Genomic DNA, 14,408 nt, shown 5'->3' on the forward strand with positions numbered 1-14,408 from the left:
TCTCATCCTACGGAGGTAAATGCCTACCGAGCCTTCATAGGTAGTGGCCACAGGTTTGAAATGGGGCTTGGGAGAGACAGTAAGGACCCACCCGTTGCATTGGTCGCCCGGCAAAGGGAAACGAACTGTCGCCATTTGCAAGAGATACCACCATGGCAGAGAACTGACGTCATCAGACTGCGGCGGAGGAGATAACTTCATTGAAACCTGCGGCTACAGGTGTGTAATTCCCTAGCCTTCCCTCTCCACACATCGGGGAAACCTTAAGTGCCCCTCCCAGCTCTCCCGTAAGGGCCCCTCCCAGCTCTCCCGTGAGCGCGATAGCCAGACCCAGGGAATCAGAGGTGGCGCGGGACCCATGACGCAGAACTACCGCTCCCACCAGGGCTAACAGCTGAGGTCTCTTGCACCAGCTACCAGGGGCGTGGCTACCGGAGGGCAAGTAAAATTCGCTGAGGATTCTCAGCCCCAAGCTCTACAAACTTAGGGTCTGAGGGAATGGCAACTGGAAGAGTGTGCCCAGTCATTCATGAAAACAGGGCTCCCGGGAGCAGCAGACCTGGCGTGTAGCCAGTATTGTGGTGACCGGCACCTGTGAGAGGGGCCTGGATAGAGGAAAAGTGGGAAGTGACTAGACACAAGAGGAGGCCCTAGGCACTCAGGATTGGAGACTCGCCCAGTCTGGGAGGAGCTGCTGCACAGTGATTGGTTCCCGCATACTGACAGGAGAAACTTGGCCTGGTGGGCACAGCGCCACCTACTGGAAGAGAAGTTAATCAAACTCTAAGACTGCATTTATTAGTTTTTTTTTCTTTTATCTTTTTTTTTTTGATTAGGGCTTTTCTTTCATTTTCATTTTTCTTTCTTGTTGTTTTTTTAAATTTTTTTAAAATTTTTTTTCTTCTAATTTTAATTGTAATTTTTTTATTATTTTTTTTAAAATTTTTTTTCTTTTTTTATTTCCTATTTTTTTTCTTCTTTTCTCTTTTCATTTCTTCTCAATTATCTTATCCCCCTTCCTTGAATTCTACCTGCTTACTCTCATTCTCTTTAGTGACTTCTTCCCTTCCCTTCTAATACCTTTCCTCCCAAGCATCTAATAAATTTATAGGAGTAAACAGTAACTCATCAGTCAAACAGAACAAGAAGTAACATGAGCAGCTTCAAAAAGCAAGGACGAAAAGGAGTACAAACAATGCAGGACAGCCTAAATATTCAGGAGGACCTAGAGTCATCAGAAAAATGGTCATATAAAGAACTCAAGGAACACCTTACACAGATGGAATGGAACCTTAAAGAGGAAACAAGACAGCAAATTCAAGCAGCGAAAGAACACATTGAGAATGAATTACATAAACAGATAAAAGAAGAAGTTAAGCATCTTTATCAGGAGATAGAGATTATAAAAAATAATCAAACAATAATTCTAGAAATGAAGGAAATGATAAACCAAATTAAAAACTCAATTGAGAGTATCACTAACAGAGTGGAGCAAGTAGAAGTCAGAACGTCAGATAATGAAGACAAAATATATCATCTTGAAAAGAGTCTAGCCAACTCAGAAAGGCTGGTAAAAAATCACGAGAAAAACATCCAAGAGTTATGGGATAACATAAAAAAACCAAACTTACGAGTCATCGGGATAGAAGAAGGTACAGAGATTCAAACCAAGGGAATGAGTACCTGCTGAATGAAATAATTACAGAAAACTTTCCAGAAATAAAAAAGGAAACAGATATACAAATTGAAGATGCATACAGGACACCGAGCACACAAAATCACAGTAGACCAACGCCAAGACACATTGTTATGAAGATATCCAATATACAGAACAAAGAGAAAATATTAAAAGCTACAAGAGAAAGGAGACAGATTACATTCAGGGGTAAACCAATAAGTTTAACAACGGATTTTTTATCACAGACACTGAAAGCAAGAAGGTCATGGAACAATGTATTTCAAACACTGAAAGACAATGGATGCCAACCAAGAATTCTGTATCCAGCAAAATTAAGCTTCAGGTATGACAACTAAATAAAAATCTTTCATGATAAACAAAAGTTAAAAGAATTTGCAGCCAGAAAACCAGCATTGCAAAGCATTTTGAGGAAAACACTACACGAGGAAGAAATGAAAAACAATAACCAAAACCATCAGTGGGAAGTGCCTCGGTAAAGACAGAGGGCGAGGAGAAAGATAATCATGGAGAAACAAACTAAATTTTTTTAAAAAAGGATAAATAATCAAACATGGATGGAAGTACAAACCATATATCAATAGTAACTCTGAATGTTAATGGCTTAAACTCTCCAATAAAGCGACATAGGCTGGTATCATGGATTAAAAAAACAAATCCAACAATATGCTGCCTCCAGGAGACACATCTGATTGGAAAAGACATACACAGGCTGAAGGTGAAAGGATGGGAAAAAATATACCATGCACACGGTCCTCGTAAGCAAGCAGAGGTGGCCATCCTCATATTGAATAAAATCGACTTCAAGACTAAGTTAATCAAAAGGGATAAAGAAGGACATTATATACTGTTAAAAGGAACCATTCACCAACAAGACATAACAATTATCAATATTTATGCACCAAATAATGGTGCTGCGACATTCATAAAACAAATTCTCCTCAAGTTCAAGAATCAAATAGACCACAACACAATAATTATGGGTGACTTCAACATACCTCTCTCACCATTGGACAGATCCTCCAAACAAAAGTTGAATAAAGAAACTATAGAACTCAATATCACAATCAATAACCTAGACTTAACTGACATATATAGAATATATCAACCATCATCAAATGGATATACTTTTTTCTCAGCAGCACATGGATCCTTCTCAAAAATAGACCATATATTATGCCATAGGGCAACCCTCAGTAAATATAAAGGGGTGGAGATAATACCATGCATTTTATCTGATCATAATTGAATGAAACTGGAAATCAATGATAAAAGAAGGAAGGAAAAATCCTACATCACATGGAAAATGAACAATATGTTACTGAATGATCAATGGGTTACAGAAGACATAAAGGAGGAAATCAAAAAATTCTTAGAGATAAATGAAAATACAGACACAACATATTGGAATCTATGGGACACAATGAAAGCAGTTTTAAGAGGAAAATTCATCACCTGGTGGTCATTCCTCAAAAAAAGAAAAAACCAACAAATAAATGAGCTCACACTTCATCTCAAAGCCCTAGAAAAGGAAGAGAAAAACAACAGCAAATGTAGCAGAAGGCAAGAAATAATTAAAATCAGAGCGGAAATCAATGAAATTGAAACAAAAGAAACTATTGAAAAAATTAACAAAACTAAAAGTTGGTTCTTCGAAAAAATAAATAAGATCAACAGACCTTTAGCCATACTAATGAAAAGAAGAAGAGAGAGAACTCAAATTACTAACATACGGGATGAAAAAGGCAATATCACAACAGATGTTACAGAAATACAGAAGACAATTAGAAATTATTTTGAAAACCTATATTCCAATAAAATAGAAGATAGTGAAGACATCGATAAATTTCTTAAGTCATATGCTTTGCCCAGACTGAGTCAGGAGGATACACACAATTTGAACAGACCAATATCAATGGATGAAATTGAAGAAGCCATCAAAAGACTACCAACCAAGAAAAACCCAGGACCGGATGGGTATACAGCGGAGTTTTACAAAACCTTTAAAGAAGAATTAATACCAATACTTTTCAAGTTATTTCAGGAAATAGAAAAAGAGGGAGCTCTTCTAAATTCATTCTATGAGGCCAACATCACCCTGATTCTGAAACCAGACAAAGACACCTCAAAGAAAGAAAACTACAGACCAATATCTCTAATGAACCTAGATGCAAAAATCCTCAATAAAATTCTGGCGAATCAAATACAAAAACACATCAAAAAAATTGTGCACCATAATCAAGTAGGATTCATCCCTGGGATGCAAGGATAGTTCAATATATGGAAATCAATAAATGTTATTCACCACATCAATAGACTTAAAGATAAGAACCATATGATCATCTCGATAGACGCAGAGAAAGCATTCAGCAAAGTACAGCATCCCTTTATATTCAAAACATTAGAAAAACTAGGGATAACAGGAACTTACCTTGACATTGTAAAAGCTATCTATGCTAAGCCTCAGGCTAGCATCATTCTGAATGGACAAAAGTTAAAGGCATTCCCTCTAAAATCTAGAACAAGACAGGGATGCCCTCTATCACCACTTCTATTCAATATAGTTCTCGAAACACTGGCCAGAGCAATTAGACAGACAAAAGAAATTAAAGGCATAAAAATAGGAAAAGAAGAACTTAAATTATCACTATTTGCAGATGACATGATTCTATACCTAGAAGACCCAAAAGGGTCTACAAAGAAACTATTAGAGCTAATAAATGAATTCAGCAAAGTGGCAGGATATAAAATCAATACGCATAAATCTAAGGCATTCCTGTATATCAGCGACAAATCCTCTGAAATGGAAATGAGGACAACCACTCCATTCACAATATCCTCAAAAAAAAAAAAAAAACAACTTGGGAATCAACCTATCAAAAGAGGTGAAAGACTTATACAATGAAAACTACAGAATCCTAAAGAGAGAAGTAGAAGAAGATCTTAGAAGATGGAAAAATATACCCTGTTCATGGATAGGCAGAACTAACATCATCAAAATGGCGATATTACCAAAAGTTCTCTATAGGTTTAATGCAATGCCAATCAAAATCCCAATGGCATTTCTTGTAGAAATAGATAAAGCAATCATGAAATTCATATGGAAAAATAAAAGACCCAGAATAGCAAAAGCAATTCTAAACAGGAAGTGTGAATCAGGCGGTATAGCGATACCAGATTTCAAACTATATTACAGAGCAATAGTGACAAAAACAGCATGGTACTGGTACCAAAACAGGTGGGTGGACCAATGGTATAGAATAGAGGACACAGAGACTAATCCACAAAGTTACAACTATCTTATATTTGATAAAGGGGCTAAAAGCATGCAATGGAGGAAGGATAGCATCTTCAACAAATGGTGCTGGGAAAACTGGAAATCCATATGCAACAAAATGAAACTGAATCCCTTTCTCTCGCCATGCACAAAAGTTAACTCAAAATGGATCAAGGAGCTTGATATCAAATCAGAGACTCTGCGTCTGATAGAAGAAAAAGTTGGCTCTGATCTACATATTGTGGGGTCGGGCTCCAAATTCCTTAATAGGACACCCATAGCACAAGAGTTAATAACAAGAATCAACAAATGGGACTTACTTAAACTAAAAAGTTTTTTCTCAGCAAGATAAACAATAAGAGAGGTAAATAGGGAGCCTACATCCTGGGAACAAATTTTTACTCCTCACATTTCAGATAGAGCCCTAATATCCAGAGTATACAAAGAACTCAAAAAATTAGACAATAAGATTACAAATAACCCAATCAACAAATGGGCCAAGGACCTGAACAGACACTTCTCAGAGGAGGACATACAATCAATCAACAATACATGAAAAAATGCTCACCATCTCTAGCAGTCAGAGAATTGCAAATCAAAACCACCCTAAGATACCATCTCACTCCAGTAAGATTGGCAGCCACTATGAAGTCAAACAACAACAAGTGCTGGCGAGGATGTGGAGAAAAGGGTACTCTTGTACATCGCTGGTGGGACTGCAAATTGGTGCGGCCAATTTGGAAAGCAGTTTGGAGATTCCTGGGAAAGATGGGAATGGTACCACCATTTGACCCTGCTATTGCCCTTCTTGGACTATTCCCTGAAGACCTTAAAAGAGCATGCTACAGGGATACTGCCACATTGATGTTCATAGCAGCACAATTCACAATAGCTAGACTGTGGAACCAACCCAGATGCCCTTCAATAGATGAATGGATAAAAAAAATGTGGCATCTATACACAATGGAGTACTACGCAGCAATAAAAAATGACAAAATCATAGAATTTGCAGGGAAATGGATGGCACTAGAGCAGATTATGCTTAGTGAAGCTAGCCAAACCCTCAAAAACAAATACCAAATGTCTTCTTTGATATAATGAGAGCAACTATGAACAGAGCAGGGAGGAAGAGTAGGAAGAAAAGAGTAACATTAAACAGAGACATGAGATGGGAGGGAAAGGGAGAGAAAAGGGAAATTGCATGGGAATGAAGGGAGACCCTCATTGCTATACAAAGTTACATATAAGAGGTTGTGAGAGGAATGGGAAAATAAACAAGGAGAGAAATGAATTACAGTAGATGGGGTAGAGAGAGAAGATGGGAGGGGAGGGGAGGGGGGATAGTAGGGGATAGGAAAGGTAGCAGAATACAACAGTTACTAATAGGGCATTATGTAAAATTGTGGATGTGTAACCGACGTGATTCTGCAATCTGCATTTGGGGTAAAATTGGGGGTTCATAACCCACTTCAATCTAATGTATGAAACATGATATGTCAAGAGCTTTGTAATGTTGTGAACAACCAATAAAAAGAAAAGGTTCTAACCGTAGGCTGGTGCAGCCTGACTAGAGGAGGTGGGTCACTGGGAACATGCTCAGGAAGGGAGTACTTTTCTGCAGCTCCTCCCCTCACCCGTGTCTGCTTCCTTGCCACCACAATTGGAGCAGCTTTTTTTTTTCTCCTGGGCCATTTCCCCATGTTTCTCTGCCTCACTTTGGGCCCAGAGCAATGAAGTTGTCCATCTATGAATTGAGACCTCTTGAAACCATGAGCTCCAAATAAACTTTTTTTCCTCTAACTTGTTCTTGTTGGGTGTTTTGGTCACAGCAATGGAGAAGCTAACTAAAACAGACCTCAAGGCTGATCAGATCTCCAGCATGAAGGGTTCTTGCTAAAATCAGATTGTTTAAGGAAGAACACAGATGGGTCTAGAAGTTTCAGGAGGCTGCATAAAGGTTGGCCAAGCAAAGAAGCTTTGTCATGTTTCTCTTCAGAGAGAGAAGAGGGAGATAGAGGGCTCCAAGGCTGGGATGGTGCAGTCACAAGGTGAGTAACTAGCACGGCCAAGGTTTGCTGAGAGTGGGATATGGGCCTGGAGGAGATAGCAAGATGAGCCCACCAGGTCAGGGTTTTGCCAAGTGAGCAGGACAAAGGGAGAAGGCAAAAGAATCAAGAAGGGTACAATTACAGTACTGGCCCCTGGAGGCTCGGCTGGTTAGTAGGGAGTGAGGAGGCAAGGGGCCCAGTAGAGAAGGAGATAAATGTATGTTGAGTGTCCTGTCATGTTCACTTCCCAGAACCCTTGCTTCAAGACCTGGGCCTTTCACAGCACAGCCACTCTGGGCCAGGCATCACTTTGAACCCATCGGGTGACTGATTTCCAGTACTCAGTGTTCATGAGGTAAAGCTGGGGAAAGCCTTAGTCAATAGACAGACGTCTTGATGAAGGCACAGGGGGTTCATTTCAGGGAAGGCCTGGGAGAAGAATGAAGGGGCAGGAGTAGGGGTGGGAGATAATGCGAGGGATCCAAGACCCCCACATTCTAAGAAGATCCATGTACATCAGGGCTTCAGAAAATGTTTAGGGAAAAATTAATGATATGGTCTTTTTCTTTCTTCTATAGAACTTGAAGATGGTGGAAGTCCCTTCCCAGTCTCAGATCCATTGGTTCTTTTCCAGAATGTGAACACTTGGAAAGAACATCATCCAGATACAGGAAATCAGGCCCCCTTTCTCTCCGCCCTCACCTTATGGTTAACCTGCCCAGTACTTGGCTACAGCCTGCTCCTACCCTGAAGTCCCAGGTCTTACTGAGTCCTGTGACCAGCCACAGGTAAGTTCCCAATCTAAGAATGGATGGAAGCCACAGAGAGATCCCCAGGTGCTAACCAAAAATCTCTCATATGCCCAGCAATATTCTAGTCCTCACAGGAAGCAAGGGCATCCCTGGCACCCACATTCCTGGGCCCTTGACTCTTAACACACATGGCTCAGAGGTGGGTACCACCTTAGGACAGGTGAGGTAGAAGCCAGGTAGCCCACACTAGGCAATAGAAGGACAGAAGGAGAACCCATGTGCTGCCATTCTCCATCATACTTGTGTACTGAACAGCATCCACACCCCTCATACCTTTTCCTCCCTTATTAATGTCCAGAAGACCTCAACTCAGGGAGTTCTGTCATAAGCACAAGGCATCACAGGTGTTTGATAAACACTAAGACACCCTCACACACAACATCCTGGCTGGTAGGGACGACCCAGGTTCTCCCAAGGAAGGTGAGATCTAGGGCCCTCTGGGGTGGGCAGCCCAAGCATATGCCATGAATCCCTCTCCACACGCCCTTGATCAGAACATCTGATGACATCACCTCCTGCCAGCCCCACGGTTACTCACAGAATTACAGCTTACCAGGCAGCTTGACAAGATTTGTAAAATGCCCCAGGCATGACGAATCTTCTTTTTTTAGTGGGTCATTTCCTGAAGGAGATTCCAGGGACAACTTAATGCATAGATTGGAGAGTCCTGGCATTGCAGACAGGGGGAACTGAGGAGGCTTGCAGTATTTTGTTTCCTGGTGTCTGTGCTTAGGGGTCTCCAAGGTCAGAGAGGACACCCATGTGTTTGTGGGTGACTTGTGCTCACTAAAATGCAATGAGGGGACATTTTGGACTTTGTCTCCAATTCCTGGAGTTAATCACATTTGCTACCTACTCCCTGACCCAGACTCCCTGAGGTGATCTCTAGCCCATGATGTGGCAGATCATATTTTCCAAAAATGACCACAGCAATATTTCTGCTCTTCTAGGATCCTGCCCACCCTCCTTGAGAAACACTCTATTTTCCCTTTCCTTGAAGCTGGGCAGGCCTTTGTGATCAACATAATGAATGGTAGAAAGTGATGGGGTAATTTCTGAGACAAGGCCCCATAAAATTAACAAGGGAGGGAAATTTTCTGCCTTGTCAACCATGTTGTAAGAAACCTAGAACCAACTGGACAGCACTGTGCCTGTGTTCCAACTGAGAGCTACAGTGAAGATCTCAGCTGACCACCAGCTCTTGCCACTACCACAATATGTAAGAACAAGGAGTCAAGATCATTGTACTGTCATGTGTAACTAATTAAAACAAATTTAAAAAATGGAAAAAAAAGAACAAGGAGGCTGAGCAATGCCTTCCCTGGAGTTGCATGTTTGCAAATAACTATGAAGCTCCAGAGTGAGTAAGAGCCTGATGGTGATGATGATTCCACTTCTGGGCAAGTTCTGATTGATAAGAGAGCAGCTCCTCAGGAGCTGAGGGCCTCAGAGGGCCACCACATTAGCAGCAGTAAGAGCCATGTGGCCATGGTCTTCAAGGTCTTCAAAGGAGAAGTGCCATAGGTAGGAAGCATTGTATGGGGGTTTCTATTTAATGGGAAATGTTTTCTTAAGTATCAGCCTTCAGAATTAGAAATTTGGTAGTTTTTCCAAGGGTCATCTCTGAATCCCACCTCCAGATCTGAAGCAAGCAGCATTCTATTGGGTGGAAAAATTGTATGTTCAACCTCCATTCTAAAAACAGCAGTAATGGGGTAATGTTAAGTGAAGTTAGCCAATCCCAAAAAAACAAATGGTGAATGTTTTCTCTGATATAAGGTGACTGACTCATAGTTGGGTAGGGAACAAAAGACTGGAATTGTGCTTGGGGTCTTTGTGGTCAGAGGCCAGCTGCAACAGAGGGCATACCAGTGGAGAAATGGCTAGGATTTAATGTAGGAGCAGAGTTTCAGGAGGATATCAGAAACCCACAGGGCATGGTGAGAGGCTGCCACATCTCACCTAGATAGGCCAGAGGGGTGGAAGGGGAAGAGAGGGGGCAGGGGGTTGGCAATGATGGAGGAATGTGATGGACCTCATTATCCAAAATACATGAATAAGACACAAATTGGTGTGAACATACTTTATACACAGAGATATGAAAAATTTTTCTATATGTGTAATAAGAATTGTGGTGCATTCAGCTGTTGTGTATTTAAAAAATAAAACCAATTTAAAAAACCCAGCAGTAATGGGGATGTTGTAAGACCAAAACCTGGTTCTAAAGCTGGTATGTCTTTGAAGTGTTAGGCAATATGCTGAAATTCTCTGGGACACATTTCACCAGGTAAGTGGTCTTTGACTCTATTTACAATGCATAATTACTCTTAAACCAATAAAGCCCACAAAATCCTTTTTTATCAAAATAGCACTGATCTGTTATTAGATGAAGGACAGATAAGCCCTTGCTGCCCACTGCCCTTACTTCTCTGACTGGCACTGTATCCCAGTTGGGCTTCCATGGAGCTTCCTCATCAGTGTTGCTGCCCCTGATGGGCACAGAAAATGTCACTGAGATGGTGATGTGTCAGGGGCAGCAATGTGGTTCCCATCATGCCATGGTCCTAGCAGGAGAGAAAGGCTGCGACTCCCTTTTGTGCTCCGTGCCTCCGATGGCCCACACACCTCTATCCCAGCAACTGCTTCAACCAACTTCCTCTAAGGCAGTGAGCAGCTTCTTTAAACCTCTGATTATTAATAAATAAACATCAATTTGTGAAGTCACAAGAATAAGACAAAATAGAAGCACAAAAACTATCTAAGATACCAAACTCCATAAAGAATGAAAAACAAAACCAAGTTCATCATAACAAATTCCTTTGCAATGTGTTTGCCTTTTCTCAGGCTGCCCTAACAAAATACACCAGACTGTGGCTTAAACAGCAGAAATTTGTCATCTCATGGTTGTGAAGGCTGGAAGTCTGAGATCAAGGTGTCAGCAAAGCCATACTCCCTAAGAAGGTGCTAGAGAAGGATCTATACCCAGCCTCTCTCTTCAACTTGTAGAAAATCCACCACTTGTGGGTTTTCTACAAGACACTACAGATGGGGTGGGACCTATCTTACCTCTGTGTGTCTGTCTTGGTACCCACATTTTCCTTTTACAAAGCCAGCCGTCTCATTTTAACGTAATTATCGCTTTAATAACCCTTTCTTGAATGATAGTCACATTCAAAGGTACTGAGGATTAGGATCTTAGCATTTGAATGGGGAGGGGGCACAATCCAGCCCATAACAATGTAAATAATAATAATTGGGTTTATGTTTATCTTCTTAGTAAGATTCAGGATGCCTCTGTCACAACCTAGCCCAGAATCATGGGTGACCCAGCAGCCAAGGAGAGGGCAGGAGGGAGCAGAGAACACTTCTTTGGGAGCCCAGAGGCCTGCCTTGCTCAGTGGACTTGGCTGGTCTCTGGGTCCTCTGTTTCTCCAGCAGTACAATGAGGTTTGGATAGAAGGGCACCTCAGGAGTTTTCTATCCCTGAATCACTTTAAGTCAGTTTGTCACTGATCATGAATGATAGGGGTTGCTCTCCCTGGCAGCTTAGGGCAGGACACACAAAGGAGGTAAATTCTGCCACCAAGAACAAAAGACTGGATTCCCCATCCAGTCTAGCCCTACTGGAATTGTGCTTGGGGTCTTTGTGGTCAGAGGCCAGCTGCAACAGAGGGCATACCAGTGGAGAAATGGCTAGGATTTAATGTAGGAGCAGAGTTGCAGGAGGATATCAGAAACCCACAGGGCCTGGTGAGAGGCTGGCACAGAAGAAACTGTGATCCCCATTCTGTCTGAAGATTCAGGGGCAGTGAGCTGCTGGGTCTTGAGACCTGGTAGAGTCATGGTTTGTGGGGGCGGGAGGACCCAAGGGAATCTGAGGGCTTAGAGACTGGGACATAAGTTTCTTGTCCTCCCAGTCTGGTTCTCTCAGGCTTTCCAGGTCCAGGGACAGGTATCAATGTGCTCTTCTGCCCCCAAGAGCAGATCTGAAAAGAAAAAGAAAGGAGTACCTGGGAGCAGGCACTATCTCCCCTATTGCATTATCCTCCACCTCTACCCCAATATGACCCTCACCACAGAGGAGTGCAGGAGACACACCACTTGTCAAGTTCTGCAAGACAGCTAACTCTGCAGATGGAGTGGGGCCCACTGACTTCTATGCAAGAGCCCAGCTTGAATCTTCCAGCAGGTGAAGACAGAGAAGCAGCCCTCTGACAGGCTAGGGACAGGGCAGGGATGGGCCAAGAAGGGCATCTGGCTCACATCACCTTGAAGAGAACAGCAGATCCTAGGCAGTGGGTGGTAGAAATGAGCAGTTGCTCAGGCAAACCTTACCAAAGCCAAAATGTTTAAGGTGATGGCTACATTAACTATCTTGATTTGACCATTACACAATACCCTGTAACACCGTATACATTAAAACATCACACTGTACCTTGGAGATATTTATAATTAGGTGTTAATAAAATAATTTAAAAGTAAAATATCAATTAATTAATAAATGAATGTAGACTCAATATCAGGAGGTTCCCAGAGCCCAGGTCCTAGCATTGGGCTTCCTGCACAGGCCTCAGGTAGGCCCTAGCCTGGCACCCCTGCCCTCCCTATCTGGCCATTTCCACAGCTCCTGGAGAGGCCTAGTGGGAGAGATCATAAGCCAGAAAATCAGGGAGTTTCAGAAAGAGGACTGGGAGGGCCCAGACTGGACGCCCCAACACTCCCAGCAGACTCTGGGCAGCCCATGCACTCCCCTCCACCCCACCCCAGGCAGCAGGCCCAGCTGGCCCCATTTCTCATTCCTATCGATTATGGTGGCAGAGACCACGGCACAGAATGTAAATCAGTGTCCCTGGGGTATTTAACCCGAGGAGGGTTAGTTGAAAGTGGCATCCCTTATAAGTTCTGTATCTGATGTTTTTATATTAATTCCTATAGTAGCTAGATTAATTTTTATCCCACTGACTGTTATCTCTTCTTCATTGACTAGGAGACATTTCTGAGAAGTGCATATCTTGGTGAGTATCAGTCATTTAGTGGGGTACTTCCCCTGGCTGCAAGGTTTTCATTAAAGAACAAAAATTCCTTGGATCCAAAAATACAGTCTTTGGAAAATATAATGCTCAGTCTGGCTTGAGTCATTGTCAATGTTAACACCATCTGTTTGTGGCACTACCTTGGGAGCCCCAAACCATGAATACCAGGTCCCCCCGACTTCTCTCATCCCTTCAGCTTTCCCAAGCCCAGAGCTGGCCATAAACAAAATAGGAGTCAGCCTTTACCAAGTGACTATGATTGACAGAGGAACCCCAGAGATAAGCACATCATCCTTTGCTCTGTGCTAGGAGCCCACCTCACATCTCATTGAGTCAGTGCCCATCTTCTTGAAGACAAGATGGAACTGTCACTGTAGCCATGTTGTAAGCAAAGGAAATGCAATAACCAGAAATTCCCTGAAGCTCAGTACTGTATAAGGCATTGACCTCAAGTGAAATCTTGCCCCAGGCCATAGAAATGACCAGCCTCTTTGCTAATGAGGCAAAGGTACAGGAAAATAGATTCCCAGGGGCCTGGGTCTGTCAGGAGGATTCCAAATAGGAATTGGGAGGAGCCCAGAACTGTCTGCAGATGCAAGTGCCTGCAGTTGGCAAGACAGATATGTTTTGGGGTCCCAAGTGAATGCCAGGGCTATGGGCATAAATCAGGAGGATTCAGACTGAGAGCTTGAAGGAGCTGCAGGGAGGAGAAGCAGGTTGGCACTGCTGGGAGCAGCCAGCCAGGCTGATATAGGGGAGCCTCTACCCTGAGATTCACCGCCTCTTTCCCATCCCACCTTGCTCTAGAGCAGTGGATCCCAAATGTGAGCCTGGAACCAACAGCATCCACATACTCCAGGAACCTGTGACAAGTGCACACATACACCCATACTGTGGGGCTGTGAGAACCACAAGAGATGTGGAGCAAGGGCTCCAGAGGAAGAATACCTGGACTTGCCTCTCGGTGACCTCACCTTCAAAAGGAGGACCCTGCCACTACCAGGAGAGTGTGGTGGTCCTGGATGAGTTAGAGGTTCCATACAGTTTGTAGGTTCTAACCCATGCCTCTCTGAGCTGGCCTCTGTTTCTAAAGGAGATTATTCAGGTCCCAGAACCACCCTCATTTGGCATTTCTTCCAGGAATCAGACATATATCATTAAACCCCAAACCTTTAGGATTTAGAAAATACTGATAAATAACAAATGCAAATGGATAACCAGGCAACCCACCACAACTCACTGAAGCTGGGTATCAGTCCTGGGAAATAAAGCAGAGATCATTTCCTCTCATCCTGCACACAGGTCATAAGAGCCCCATTGATGATATGTCATTTTATGGAGCTGTTTTTAATTTATAGAAAACTGCTTCCAAGACACAACTGTTTAAAAAATAAAAAAAAAACTAAAAAAGTTGTTGTGAGTGGTATCTAGGAAATCAGCTGCATGCAAGGGTTTGGATTCTGCAAAAACCCAAATGATGAGATGGGAGCGATGCTTTAAATGACACTGGGTATTTGCTCCGAATTTTTCCTATCCATTTGT

The sequence above is a fragment of the Spermophilus citellus genome, assembly GCF_964194105.1.
Source record: "Spermophilus citellus genome assembly, chromosome: 15".
NCBI lineage: Eukaryota > Metazoa > Chordata > Mammalia > Rodentia > Sciuridae > Spermophilus > Spermophilus citellus.